At 41.9% G+C, this 14,861-nt stretch overlaps 1 protein-coding gene across 1 annotated transcript in view; it reads left to right on the top strand.

The window, feature by feature from the left end:
* Positions 1 to 9,986: 9,986 nt before the first annotated feature.
* PTPN13 (protein tyrosine phosphatase, non-receptor type 13) overlaps positions 9,987 to 14,861 on the top strand; it is a 159,455-nt gene continuing 154,580 nt past the window's right edge. The window contains exon 1 of the mRNA XM_018576193.1: positions 9,987 to 10,060. The gene's annotated coding sequence lies outside the window, so the exon portion shown is untranslated. The remainder of the gene's footprint in view (positions 10,061 to 14,861) is intronic.

Below are 14,861 nucleotides of genomic sequence, written 5' to 3'. Positions count from 1 at the left end.
TGCACGTAGAAGGCGGGGACTTTAAAAATGTATTAATTTTTAATTTTTTTTTGATCTGTTACTTTAATTTTTACAATTCTTCTTTTTTTTTTTTACACTCCGCTTTATTGCTATCGCATAGGGGGATAACAAGTCCCCTGCGTGATAGCAAATATAATGTGACAGGTCCTCTTTATGGAGACATCGGGGCTCTTGCAGATCCCTAATGTCACCTAGGGACCACAAAGAAGCTTCTTCTTCTGGCTAGGAGCCAGAGAATGTGCCCAGTGACGCTGGGAGTGATGAAATACACATCACTTCCCGGGTCCAGTGATCGGAGGAGATATCAGCAGCTGGAATGTGTCTGCGTTCCGGGTGCGGGCGGGGTTGGGGCTGCCGTACCATTTGACTTCAGCCGGCCGACTTGCGTTCCAGAGGCCGAACGCACTGGAACGCAGAGTTTGTGGTGTGAACCGGCCTTGATTGTTTCAGTGACCTGTGTCTTTATTGGAGTATGTAACGCCTTATAGAAGTATCAAATAAGTATGCTTTGCTGAAGATAAGGTTTTGTTTCGGCAACTGTCCAGTATGCTAAAAGAAAGCAGACTAGAAACCTATAATTTTGTTGTGGGAGAGAATGTGTACATGTGCTTTAAATGTGCTGTCTTGAGCAGTACATTAATTATAACCCTCTGTCCTTAACAGGATGAAAGAATGAGACGCTCGCTTTTGCAGAAAACGTTCATAGCTTCTGTACTAGAGTAACCCTTCCTGCATCTTCTGTGCCATTTGGAATGACTAAACAAGGTCTAAAAATTGACGTGTTCTATGTATTTTGGTCCCGTGGTTTTTTAACTATTATGTGCACAGCAACACAACACAGATTGTATGCAATACAATTTATGTTGTTAGTTTTGTCTATAAAAAAAAAAACTAGATGTACCGGGAATGCATTTAGACTGTAGGAGATGCGGCGTAGTAGTATGTGCGGGGAAAGAGTATGGAGGGTATGTGAGTGTACAATATGTGCAGGAAAAGAGTGTGGAGGGTATGTGAGTGGGCAGCATGTGCAGGGAAAGAGTATGGAGGGTATGTGCAGGGAAAGAGTATGGAGGGTATGTGCAGGGAAAGAGTATGGAGGGTATGTGCAGGGAAAGAGTATGGAGGGTATGTGAGTGGGCAGTATGTGCAGGGAAAGAGTATGGAGGGTATGTGAGTGTACAATATGTGCAGGGTTTTTCTTTTTTTTAAATATATTTCTTACATTTTTAGATGTTTCTTTGATGAAAGCCTCTGCATATTTCATGCTACTCTGAGCACTTCGAAAGTGAAAGTAGAGGGACAGACTGAGCTTTATCTCAATAACCTATAATACCTTTAAGTCTTTAAAAAAGAACTCCAGGAAAACGTTTTCCTAACCCTTCCAGTGGGGCTACTCTTGCACTGCAAGGGTTAACTGCTCCTTTTTGTCTTGGTTTAAAAAAAAAATGATATTCACCCCATGCTCTGAGCCGACTTTTTCTTAGACCAGTCCTTCCAGCCTCCCTCCCCCTCTGCAGTGGTCTGAGGTCCGCTAAATCATCACATCTATACACAGGGTGGAATTTATCAAAACTGAAGCAGACAAAATCTGGAACAGCTGACCAATCAGCTTCTATCTCTCATTTTCAAATCTCAACTGAGCAAACTGAAGAGAGATGCTGATTGGTTGCAGTGGGTAACTGCTCCATTTTTTGTCCCAGTTTTGATAAAGTCCCTCCACAGTGTATAAATGTTAGGACGCTGAATAACATTCCATTGCTGCATCGGAGGAGGAAACAGGCTGCAGGAAGTGCTGTGACAGCTGGCCGGCTCGGAGCTTCGGGTGAGTGTAATTTTGTTTTGTTTTTTAGCACGTAGACAATAACGAGCACTTAAACCTTTAAAGGAGAACTATGGGGTCAGTGTTTTTCACCATAGTTCTCCTTAGGGTAACGGGAGGACACAAACTAGCGTCCTCCCGTCACCCTAAGCTCAGTATACCGTGAGCTACAGCTCCCCGTATACTGAGACGCTGAAGCGGATCCTGACAATTATGTCTTGATCCACCCAGCTGCGTGAGTGACAGCTGGCTCTGCCTATCTAGAGGCAGAGCCAGCTGTACCCGCCCCCTCCCCGTCCGTTCCGCCAGTCAGCGCTGGCGGATAGTAGGGGGGAATCCAGCCACTCCCCTGTCACGGCAGAGAGCTGTGACAGGATCGAGAGGTGAGCGAACGCCGGTATGTGTTCGCTCACTTCCCGATCTACTGAGCCGACCTGTGACGGTCTCACTCTCCTTTTTAAGTGCTCGTTTTTGTCTAGGTGCTAAAATAACAAAGTTATACTCACACCCTGAAGCTCTGAGACGGCCAGCTGTCATAATGCTCCCACCCAGCCTCTCCTCAGTTTCACTCAGGCCTGTGAGTTTGCACTTCTTATGTAACAACTCTCACAATGTAATATTGTCATTGCTTGCTGGAAGCGATATATGATGGGATATGTAGCTTTGAGAAATGGAGATTGCATCACATCAAGCAGCAGGAAAAGATATGCAAAGCACACTGGGAATCCAGGAAGTTGGTGAAAGTGATGGGCAGACAGAAGGCAGCAGTCGCTACATAAAAGGGATTTTTTTTCTAGTAAGCTTTGATTGCATTATCAATAACAACTCTACTATGTATTCCTATTACAATGCTGATGTTATAACAGGGTAATCTATGCTGGGACTTTACAACTCCTTTTAAGTAGAGTTTAACATAACTTCCTATCGCCCCCTCGTGGTATACTGAGACGCCGCAGCGGAAGCGGATCCCGACAATTATGTCTGGATCCGCCCAGCTGCGTGAGTGATCACTGGCTCTGCCTATCTATCAGCAGAGAGCTGTGACAGGATCGAGAAGTGAGCGAACGCCGGTATGTGTTCGCTCACTTCTCGATCTACCGAGCCGACCTGTGACAGTTTAATTGTCACAGGTCGGCTAGAACTATGGGATGAGTGAGGATTACTCACCCCATAGTTCTCCTTTTAATAATTAAACATTAATAATAATTTGCAAAACTATTTAAGCAAACCAAAGAAGACCAATGCAAAATGTACTTGAAGCCAGGAATTTTCGTAACCATACCAAACGCAAATGTACTTTACGTGAACTCCTTTTGGGTACAGGGTTCAAATTTCTCCCAGCCATAATTACCACTTTCAGCTGCAACTGATCCGGATTTCATGTTTTGTAGTGCAATTAAAATCATATTAGGTGTATCTCTAGATTCATATGAGAATGTTTAAGTAGAATATTTGAACCAGATCAGTGTTAATAATTAAAGTCAAGTCAAAGCTTTGTGAACTGCTGTGTTGCTGGAGATGGAAAAAAATAAAAATAAAAAAAAAGCAGAATTCTTTAAATTATGCAATGTAAATAGGAACATATAAAGTATGTGTTATTCCAATTTGGCTTCAAAAATGGAAATAAAATCAAAGATCCTACTTAGCTTCCCCTATATGTAATGTTAAAGGAGAACTAAGTAGGATCTTTGATTTTATTTCCATTTTTGAAGCCAAATTGCAATAACACATACTTTATATGTTTAATAGTTCTCCTTTTTACATTTTTTCGGTAAACAAGTTTTACTGTACGTTTTTTAGGTTTTTCTCATTTATTTTGATGTGTCCATTTTGACATTTGTCCTTCGGAATGATAGTCTGCTTTATAAAATGTCGCCCTGATTTAACAGTCGTAGATTCAGCAGCGTCCGGCACTTTGGACCCATTTACACTATCACATCGTGGTGATGCCTGGTTAAATGTACACCTTGCCTCACAGCAACACATTAGAAGCAGAGCATTGTGGTGCCGTTGATTTTGACTGGCACCCCATCATACCTGAGCCACACAGCACAATGTTCTTCCATATAGAAATGCACAGAAGCGAACTGTCTATGCTTTGTGGTGTGCTGCATTCAAAAACATAATTGGGGGGAATTTATCAAAACTGGGGCAGACAGAAACTGGAGCAGTTGCCCATGGCAGCTGATCAGCTTCTCTCTTCAGTTTCTTCGGTTAAGATTTGAAAATGAAACCGAGACACTGATTGGTTGCCATGCACAGCAGCTCCAGATTTTGTCTGCTCCAGTTTTGACTGATTTCCCCTCAATGTATATCTATTTTCCCATTCAAAGGAGTACTCCAAGAAATGTAAAAATAACCCTTGCAGTGGCTACCCTCACACTGCAAGGGTTAACTGCTAGTTTTAGTCTACGGGCTGAAATAAAAAAGATATACTCAATCGAGTCCTCCGGTGGCTCCCGCCTGTCTCTCCCTCCACACTGGCGGTGGAATGTCCCTCGGTGTCCTAATGCAGCCTGAATTTGAAGTAATGACGTCATGGGTTTTTAGACCACCAGAGAGGGAGAGGAGGCTTCAGGGACCAGTCTAGGAGCCCAGCGGAACCAAGGATCGGGTAGATATATCTTCTTTAATCTAGCCCCCCAAGCAGTTAACTCTTGCAGTGTGGGGCTGGTCCCATTGCAAGGGTTAATTTTTACATTTCCTGGAGTTCCTCTTTAAAATGGGCTTCCTTAACACAGTGCACCTTAACACATGGTAACAAATTGCTTTAACACGTGTATTTATCTTCAACAATGATCTGCCTTCAAAAAAGTATGTCTTTCGTTTGAGATCTAAAGAGAAGATTCATTTGCCTAACAGAACTCAATTAAAAAGGATTCCATTTGACCTATCCTTACATTCAATATGTATGTTTGAAATATGTAATGAGTATAGTGAAATAGCCAATATTTAAAAAATATGCTCCTGTAGGGGCAGGATATATTCTAGTCCAAATTCCTCATCCCATTCACTGATCAGAAAAACTGCAATTTGAGCCTAAGCTTGGAGATGACTTCTTTTTCCAACTTCTGCAATACATCGGTTTCCCATATGAAAATGCAGTAAAGAGAATTGTCACATGGTGTAATGGTTTTCACTTGTGGTTTAATTGTTTAATGTCATATTGTCCTGCTGACATGTAAACAAAGTTTTACTTCCTGCTTTCAGAACAGAAGCTCCTTTTGGCTATCTTTGACTTAAAAAATTTTTATACTCTTAGTATATCTAAGATATCCATAGTTTCTAAAGTGAAAGTGTGGCCGTGCTATGGACGGTCAAATACCTACATGTTGTTATCAATTAGTAAGGCACTGTGGCAGGGGCGTAACTAGAACCTTCAGGGCCCCGGTGCAAGAAACCATGAAGGGCCCCCTCCCAACCGCCATGGCACCGCATGTTAACAGGAAGGCTGCCGAGGTCCCCAGCAAGCGCAGAACCTCAGGCGGCCGCTTGTTTAAAATTTTAGTGCGGTGTTCTGTCGAGAACGCTGACCCAGTTTCTGCGCTTACATACAGACGAGATTAACAAGGAAACCGACATTTATTTACAAAGTATTCGTTTGTAATGGTTTATTGTGACCGTTAATAATATGCCGTCCATGGCAGGAAATGATGGATGGAATATTATTAATGGTCACAATTAACGATTTAAACGAGATATTTTGTGAATTAATATTGGTCTGTGCGCAAGCGCAGATGCTGAGGTCGGCAAATTCGACTCCGTCGGCGTTCTCGACAGAACACCGGTATGAGTAGTATGAGTACTCGTGAAAATGCCCCGTATTGGCACTGGTGCATCCCTACTTAATAATATAATGCATTGCTGGGACTTGTAGTCCTACATAGTTGGTGCTATTCTGCATTGCTGTATAACCATCATACAGCAATGTAGAATACCACCAGCTATGCGGGACTACAAGTTCCAGCAATACATTATAATAGAAGTCAGCACTACAGAATCCCACTACACCAGCATCAAGTGGTGGAACACCAGGGCCCGGTCGCATTTGCAACCGCTGCGACCCTGGTGGTAGTTCCGCCAGTGCACTGTGGAGTGATTCATGCTCGAAGTTCACAACAGAAAAACTGAACTCATTCAAAAACTGAGTCATTCCTGTAGCAGCTCAGCTTACCCTGTTCCTCCTCTCAGAGCATGTGCTCTGCGTTTACCATCACCAGCGCTGGACAAATCCCAGGAGTCAGGTGGCCAATGCTACCTGAAATGAGAAGCTGTGAACTTGAACAACTTCAGTGGTTTTGCTGTGACGTTTTATTGCTTCACAGTACTTGCAGCTATGGAGGTCAGTGAGAGGCAATTCCTTCTTAGAGATTTGTCCCTAGAATAGGTGTAACCATTGCAAATTTTCTCTTCACCCGCTGTTTTGGTGACGAAGTTAAATCCTTGGATTAGCCATCACTGTTCTGTCCTGGTAACAAAGGCCACCAGGACAAATAGAGAGGGTATATCTTTGCAATGGGAACACAGATGTCAATACAAATTTGACATTACTTTTAACACTTCCACATGCAATACTAAACTAAAGGGAAAAAAGTGTGTTTTAGATCAGTGCTGGCAAATCCCAGGAGCCAGGTAGCCAATGCTCCTTAAAATTAACACTGGCACCTAACGTTTGAGGTTTTCTCTAACTGTTGTCAATGAAGCCAGCTTCTCAAAAAAAAAAATCCTACTGGCTCCTGCATTGCACAGACTGGATCCTGAAATCCGGATTAATTTGTCCACTCTTGCTTTAGATATACTTTAATCTTCACCATTTTGTATATCATGATGACGCCTAAAACTTCTACTACCTAACCTCCTAAAGCTAACACGGTCATGTGTTTTGTAGAGAGTGCGGCACAGTAGGTAAGGCTTAGCTGATACAGGAGACAGGCATTCCTACTACCCTTTTCAAAGTACACTAAAAGCTTTATACATTTAATAAATATTGTTCCAGTTTTCTTTACTATTCTCCAATACCATATCACTTCCAGAAAATTACCGGAGCACATTAACATAATTGCCTGAGTTCTCTTCCCCACACACAACTCTTGTTTTACATTCTGAGGAACGCATTGTCTCTGAGGGAGCATATGCAACCTGACAGCAAGCCAAGTCTAAAAGAGCAAGCCATGTACTTCTAGATTGTACCCATATTTCATTCGGAATTAATTTAGTTGGCGTGCTTTGATCGCTTTGATCTCCGTATCCTTTATTAGCTTTTTTGGTGCCGTCAGTGGCTTGTGTTTTGGACGGAATCCTTTATGTGGTAATACCCTGTGGAGTGGAACTCACATTTGACAGATCAGCAAAATATGGTCTTTGTCTGCAAGGGTGGTCTACTTTCGGCTTATAGAAAAGTTGCTCTGGTTAACATAACTACTGAATTTTACACACAGGTTTTGTTTCATAATAATGCCAAAAGACTATTGCTTTTTTTTGAGCATTCATTGCAGAGGGCCAAGTGTAGCAATGATCAGAATTCACTTTACAGATGCCATAGAACAAGATAGATGTTGATTGGTTGTTATTGGTTACTGCTTTTAGCAATTTGCGCCTTGCACGGTTTAATGGTATATGCTCTCTAATTTTAATAAAACAAACATTCCTTATTTTTTTCATACATTTTAAAATTTGTTAACACTGATTACAAAGAAAGTGACATACTGTGTGCCTTCCTGTGAGCGACTGTTCCTGCAGCTGAGCTTGACAGGACATACCTTTTTGTCTTTCTGAGGCCTGTAATTATGAAGTTTCCACATTCAGTCACGAGCTGATGATGGGCATATACAGCATGATGATGAATTCTTTTTTTTTTCCCTGCTGGAAGGAGATGGTGAGTGATAGCGAACATATTCGAGAGGTTGATTTTTGTATCTGCAGGCTATAGAGTGAAAGTAGATGTATACTTACATAGATGATTAACTACTGCTTGGAGAAAAAGGAAAAAGGATGAGGATGACCTGCACTAAACTAGAATTTCCCTGTAAATGATTTTGCGTGTATGTATTGATTTGCACTACTAATAATTAACTCAGTCATTTATAAATGTATTTGTTTCTAAAAGTCACCTAACCAAGATGTTTGAAAGGCAAAGTGACATAGTGTTAGAAGCACTAGAAAATTGGTATATTATTTTAGACAAATTTAATCACAAAATGTTGTGTATATGGAATTGTACCAATCTTCACTTGATTAGGATCTACCATTTATTTGGGGTAAAATATATATATCCGAGGACGTCTGTAACCGTGTTCCTAATTTGTATAGCATTCCATTGGCCTTGTCTGGGGTCAGAGGCTGTCTACCAGTTGTGTGTCAATGAATTATTACTCCAGAGCAGGGGTAGGCAACATTGGCTCTCCATCATGCTTCTGCCTCTGGGAGTCATGCCTGTGGCTTGCAATGCCTTATGAGATTTGTAGTTTCAGCACAGCTGGAGAGCCGAGGTTGCATACCCCTGCTCCAGAGTGCTAGAGTACCCAATCTCTGTTTATGTTGTACAGTTTTTGCAGGACCTTTGTACATGACACGATTACCTGCGTTTTGGGATAGATTGTCTCAAGGCTCATCTATCCTTAGTCCAAGGATAGTCCTCTATCCCGAATCACAGGTAATCGTACCATGAATGATTACATGAGGACTGCCAATTACAGATGTGGCCGCTGTCACCCTGGCATTCACTTGAATGGGTGCAGTGGCCATCTGAAGGGGATTCCTGACACACAAATCTGTAGGTTTTTTAATACTTTAATTTTAATACTGCCATGTATCACAGCCCTGCGTTCTGTACTTTAAATGTTGTTCACCAATGGCGAGCACTTCTGACTGCACTGACCAATGAGTGCTCGCCATATGCGAGTGAAATTCAAAATACAGAGCGCAGGTCTGTGCTGCACGGCAGTATAGAGTACGTATAGTACACTGGTACTGGCAGAGGGGAAGGAGAGTTAACCCAAAGGTAAGTATAGGGGCTGGAGGGGAGAGGGGGCCAGATTGGAGAGGGTAATTCAATTTTCCCAAATTCACCTGGGAAAGGGGAATTACCCTTGAAGCCTCGTGTGAATGCAGCCTAATGTTTGTATGCACAGCACACTTATTAAATCGTGAACTCCTTTTATTGCAGGACATTTTCTTCCAGTATCACACAGGTGTAGGTCACATTATCTCAAGTAACCTTTGAAATAGTGTAATCATTGCTGACACCTTCTGTTTTTCTTTTGCAATACTGTATGCTTTAAAAACTAAGAAAATGTTTATGGAGATCTGTGATTATTTTTATGCTATGTGAACGTGGGCTATACCTACAAAACATTCTTTTTGCAATATTATTAATTTTAATATCTAATGTTTTAAAAATAAAGCATGCACATAATTAGTATTCACTCACAAATACCACAACAGTGATAATAATCACCAGAAGTACCCCCTAGGGTGCATGTACCCTGTTTTGAAAGACTCTTGTATAAGCCATAATGGAGTTATAAGAATGATCTCTCCCTATAGTGTGCTTGGTTTCTTTGTACTCAGTCTTAGAAGAGTTATAAGTATCCGTGCCCTTTGAGTGAATTGAGAAATTGCAGTATTTCCCTCTGTGAGCATTCCAAAGCTTTTCAAGCTTCTTAGCTTCCTGTGCCTGTCTTGTTAGGCAGTTTGTTATCTGCAGTGGGATGGTTAGTCATACAGTTTGCCAAAGGATTAAATAAAAGTCGCTCTCAGCCAGCAGGAAAGTACTTGGTAGCAATAGTTTGCCTGATCAGCATATCTTTGGCCCTCCATGAAAACAGCGGATATAGCCAACACTTAACTATAATATACCATTTGGATTTCTTTACCTCAATATGATTTTCAGGAATACTTAGTCTTCAAACATTTTTTATCCGTTTATTTTTTAGTCAGGCTATAGATGAAGGACTATAGATTTAAAAAGAAAATGTAATCTAAGACTTTGCTAGCACACCTAACTGAAACTTGCCAGAGAAAACATTTTCTTGATTGTACTGTAAATCTTTTAAAAACAGTTTACATTCCATTTGGAAGAATTGATGGTGGAACGTTTTATTCCTTTTCCTTCAAACCAGCTACAGAAAGACATTTCTTTTGGCAGGAAACATTCCATATGATTCTTGATTGATGAAGGGGTTGATGAGTCTTTCATAAAATCCAGGCTTAGGTCCATTGGTATGTTTCCTCTATTTTTGCTGCATTTGTCAGAAGAAAGGCTGAAAGGAGAAGAATTGGGAGAGTAAAATACACTCTTTCCAATACTTAGAGCCAATGTGAGATACTGCAGCTGTCACACACTGACTTTCTACCTAGAGCTGAGTGATCATGTAACCGCTGATCAGCTCACGGTCTCTCTCTGTAAAGATTGATGACTGTTAGTCCTAACTCCCTCACTGGAAGGACAGATGGGCAGGGGGCTCTTTGAGGCATAGCCAGTAGCCAATCAGGCTACTGGGTGGACCCCATTCATACATGGATTAAATTTAAAGTGACATTAAACCCTCAGATTTTTTAACATAAACCAATACTGTAATGTGTGCCTTACTGTAATCCATGGTAGTTTCCCTTCTCTTTGCTGCTCTTCCTTTTACATCCTCATGTCTTCTCATGCTGGGGGAGAACTTCCCTTTGCAGCTGAGTGCCTCTTCCTGTAGTGCTGGCTCAGGTTGTGAACCTTTACACAGACACCGTGTATCCATTCCTGAGACAAGGCAGTCTGCTGCAAAACAGAAGTTCTGCCCAGCATGAGAAGAGCTACAAATTTAAAAGGAAGAGCAGCAAAGAGAAGGGAAACAACCATGGATTACAGTAAGGCACACATTACAGTATTGGTTTATGTTTAAAAAATCTGAGGGTTTAATGTCACTTTAATAGAATATAATAGCTGACATGGGAGATTCCTTAATTCATGCTCTTTAGCACAGATAATGGAATCAAATGATTTCTCCTCTTGTTTGGCCCAGCCTTAAGGTGTATGGTCAGCTTCAGTTGAGGATTGCTATACGCTCTCCAAGAGAAGTGAAGATACATTATGGGGCTCCTGCAAAACTTTGTTAGATGCGTTGATTTATAGTAGCTAGTTATTAGTTAACTTTCATTATTCATAAAGTGATCTCGGACCTAATATGTTTTATCAGTTATGGCACCTACCTTATACAGGGTCTGATATCTGCAAAATGCTTGCGAACAGTAAATGAGCTTTGTCACTTGTACAGCTCTAAATTCAGCAACGCTCGCCCTAGCAGCTAATTGCAGAATTGTGAGGCTGATTCAGCAGGGGGTGTGCCTGACCGCTGCAGAGAGACTGCTACTCTTGAAGGTTAAAAAATACTCTTAATTCTTAGAGCCAGCATAGAACACTGCAGATGTGCCATTATGGCTCTACATACCGAGAGCTGAGCTATCGCAAACCACTGATTGCGCAGATCACAGTCTCCTCCCTGCAGAGAGCAGTCAATGTCAGTCATTGCTCCCCACAGACATCCCCTTTCTGTTCCTCCAGTGCTCACTGAAGGGACAGAAGGAGGTGGAGGGCATAGGCAGAGCTGGCTCTGAATCCCAACAATATTGCTTTGCTTTTAAGCTGACCATAGATGTGTTTTTACACAATAAACAGCATGGATGAGGGAATCTTTCCTGCTGGCTATTGTATTTTCAGTTTGGCTCCTTTGACAAAAGTAAATAGAAAAATTGACTTTTGGGGAAGGGAGGGGTGCCAGCAGGGCTACATACTGCTTGAATTTGGAGCAGTGTAGGGCCAGGTTTACACAGCGTGCAGCGGTCTTTAGCTGCAGCCACTGGACACACGAGTGTTTTATGATGAGGGAGCATTGAAAAGAAAGACAAATGCAAAGTGTTCATCACTTTCTGTTTCCAAGCTGTCTGATGTAATTGATCTAATAAAAATAAAAAAAATATAGTTGGGATTTAAAGCTCATTTACTGCCGATTTTTTTTACAAATGTGTAAATCCTTAAATCCATAGCCAGGCCACAGGTACACTCATATAGGATAATAGCTTAGTTCCTCATGTCTTCAGAAAGGAGAACAGTGAGCAGCACAATAGTGACATCTCCAAATCTCACTATCTCTTTTGAGGCTAGCAATCGGAGCCAGTGCCTTAAAGCCCATCTCTGGGCAAAATATGAACTTCCTCCCATCTCCCTCTAACAGATCGGGAGCATTAAAAAACCCCCCTAAAACAGTATTTTTGTTTTGTAATCCTTTAACTCCCTAAAAAGTAAAATACACCCCTCTCAATAGTTTGAGCCGGTGTATAACACTGCAGCTTTCACACACCGGCTCTATAGATCGAGAACTGAGTGATCACATACTGCTGATCGCTCAACTTATGGTCTTCTATCTTCAGAGAGCAGTGACTGTCGATCAATATATTCCCTGCAGGGATTTCTCCCTCCCCTCTCTGCTCATCAATGCTCATTGGGGACACAGACAGGGGAGGGGGCAGGCACGACTGGCTCTGGTTCTAGAAAGGCAGAGCCAGCTGTCAAAATCAGTCAGTGGGGTGGATCCTAACAATATTGTCGGGATCTTTCCTGGCTGCAGTACAGCTCTGCGCTCTCAGCATATATGGACAGTAGCCCGCTATATGCTGAGTTTTGGGTCACAGGAGTACATTAGCAAATATCCCCTTCTGTGACCCTAAAAGAGCTACATACAAAAAAAATTAGTTTGGCAATAGTTCTCTTTTAAATCTTTCAAGTGGTTAGCAGTATGTGTAAAACATGGGTATGATTCTTAAATCACTGTTTAAAGATAACACTTTCACACATTGCAAAAGAAATTTTTAACACGACCTGCCAAATCCAGTCCTATTTCATACAATTTAGTTTGGTGCCTTTGCATTTTGTTTATTTTTCCGATAACATTTTATTAGAAATGCTTTATCTTAATGCCACAACTGTCCTGAATAAAACAACAGGTCAGTCTGTGTTTGCCAAAGCTGAATGCAAATATTTTTGTATGGTTTCAGTGTGTTTGTAGCTGTTTCAGTTGGACTCACTCCTTAACATTACTTGTGGCTAGATTTTAGCTGAGAGTCATAATGTATTAGAGTGTATCTGAGTGTTTACATTAGGTGGTTACATGTAAATATAATAGAAAGCAGCTCGCAGACTCGTTCATACATAAAACTTGCTTGCTTTTCCGGATAACTCCACACAGGTCACTTACCTGCTTTGAGCATATATGCCTGCACTCGCCAGATGGGCCCAAACAGGTGTCAATCTTGTACTCCAAACTCAACTCTCTGACACGCATTAATCAACACTCCTATCCTGCTAAATGGGCCTCTGATCTCAATATAGATTGGACGGAGGAGGATTGGGGCAGGGCCTGGAGAAACATTTCCCGATGCTCTCTTAGTGTCACCAATATAGAAGTGGCATATAAGGTGATGTTTCGCTGGTACCTGGTCCCTACTCGTTTGGCCAAAATATTCCCTACCTCATCCGCTGCCTGCTTCCGTGGTTGCACCCTACCTGGTGACATGCTCCATGTTTGGTGGACCTGTCCGTTCGCCTCCCGCTTCTGGACTAAAATTTATCGGCTACTATCCCGCTTATTTAACACCCGTATCACTAAGAATCCTGTACAGGCCCTATTACACACAACAATACCTGGTTTAACTGCACCCCAAGGCTCCTTAGCACATCAGATCTTTCTAGCGGCCAAATTAACTCTAGCAGGTAACTGGAAAAAGCAAATCATCCCATATCGCGAATTTACCCTTAGGTTAGACAACATCATGACCAATGAGAGATTATCCAGTGTCCTAACAGATACACACGCTAAATTTTTGAAGATTTGGGAGCCTTGGGTGTTACACCAACATCCTGACTTGGATGTGGAGACCCTTAGACATCTATAGGTGGATTATTGTGGGACAGGTGGATGCCCCCATAACGGAGATAGGCAGCGGAACCATTAAACCGACTTCTCAATGCAACCAACAATACACCAAACCGATGGACTCACTACCCATCCCACCCTTCCTCCCCCTTTCTTTATTCCTCTCTCCTTCAAAATATTCTCGTTTCCATACTCTTTGCTTGCAGTAGATAACCATATAGCATGTATGATAATTTTGTACCTTCTTTTTTATGTACCCAACCTACCTATGTGAAAACCATATCTACTGAAACCTATGTGTACTGTCTACGCTATTTGTGGAAATTTTATAAAACTTTTGTTACAAAAACTTGCTTGCTTTTGTAAATCCGCTGTTACGGTATGGAAAGTCATGTCTAAAAATGTTAAGGTATAGCAAGTCGTGTATAAAAACTGATGGAAAGTGTCTCTACAGCAGCCATCAGTTTTCTCGATTTCTAAAAAATCTACTGACCCATAAGGGAGACCTAGTGGATGGTCTAGGCTGCAGTTGCAATACGGTGAGCTGCTGACATCAGAAAAGTCTTCAGTAAAAGTGACTAACTTGGCTAATGTTGATACTTATAATGCAGAACTGCTGTGAGTCACATGACCAAATATAGCTGCTTCAGATCACATGAGCCAGAATAGACATGCTGTGGAAATGGCTGTTTCTCCTTTTGACTGGTAAATTTACACTGCAGAACCTTTTTTTTAATTTTATAAATCTGAAAATCCTAGTTCGGGGCTGCCCACACCTGCGCACCATCTGTTTATTGGTCATTTATCTCAGCATGTTGATGTTAATAGGACCTCCATAGGCTTTCAATAGGGCTGCAACAACTAATCGACATAATCGATTATAATCGATTATTGAAAAAGTTGCCAACTTTTTCAATAAACGATTAATCGGCTTCCGATCAGTTGGCCCTGTTCACGGGTCCACAAACGCGCGCCGCACCTCCTCCCCAACTCACGTTCACCGCTGCCAGACCCGCCCGCATCCACGCTCTACACGCCGCACCTCCTTCCCGCCTCACACTCTCCGCCCGCCCACATCCACGATTGGCACAGGGACGCGGGGAGAT

Source organism: Nanorana parkeri, unplaced genomic scaffold (genome assembly GCF_000935625.1).
Source record: "Nanorana parkeri isolate BGI_ZX_2015 unplaced genomic scaffold, ASM93562v1 scaffold59, whole genome shotgun sequence".
Classification (NCBI taxonomy): Eukaryota; Metazoa; Chordata; class Amphibia; order Anura; family Dicroglossidae; genus Nanorana; species Nanorana parkeri.
Note: the sequence above shows the minus strand (reverse complement) of the source record. Positions and strands in the feature narration are given on the sequence as shown.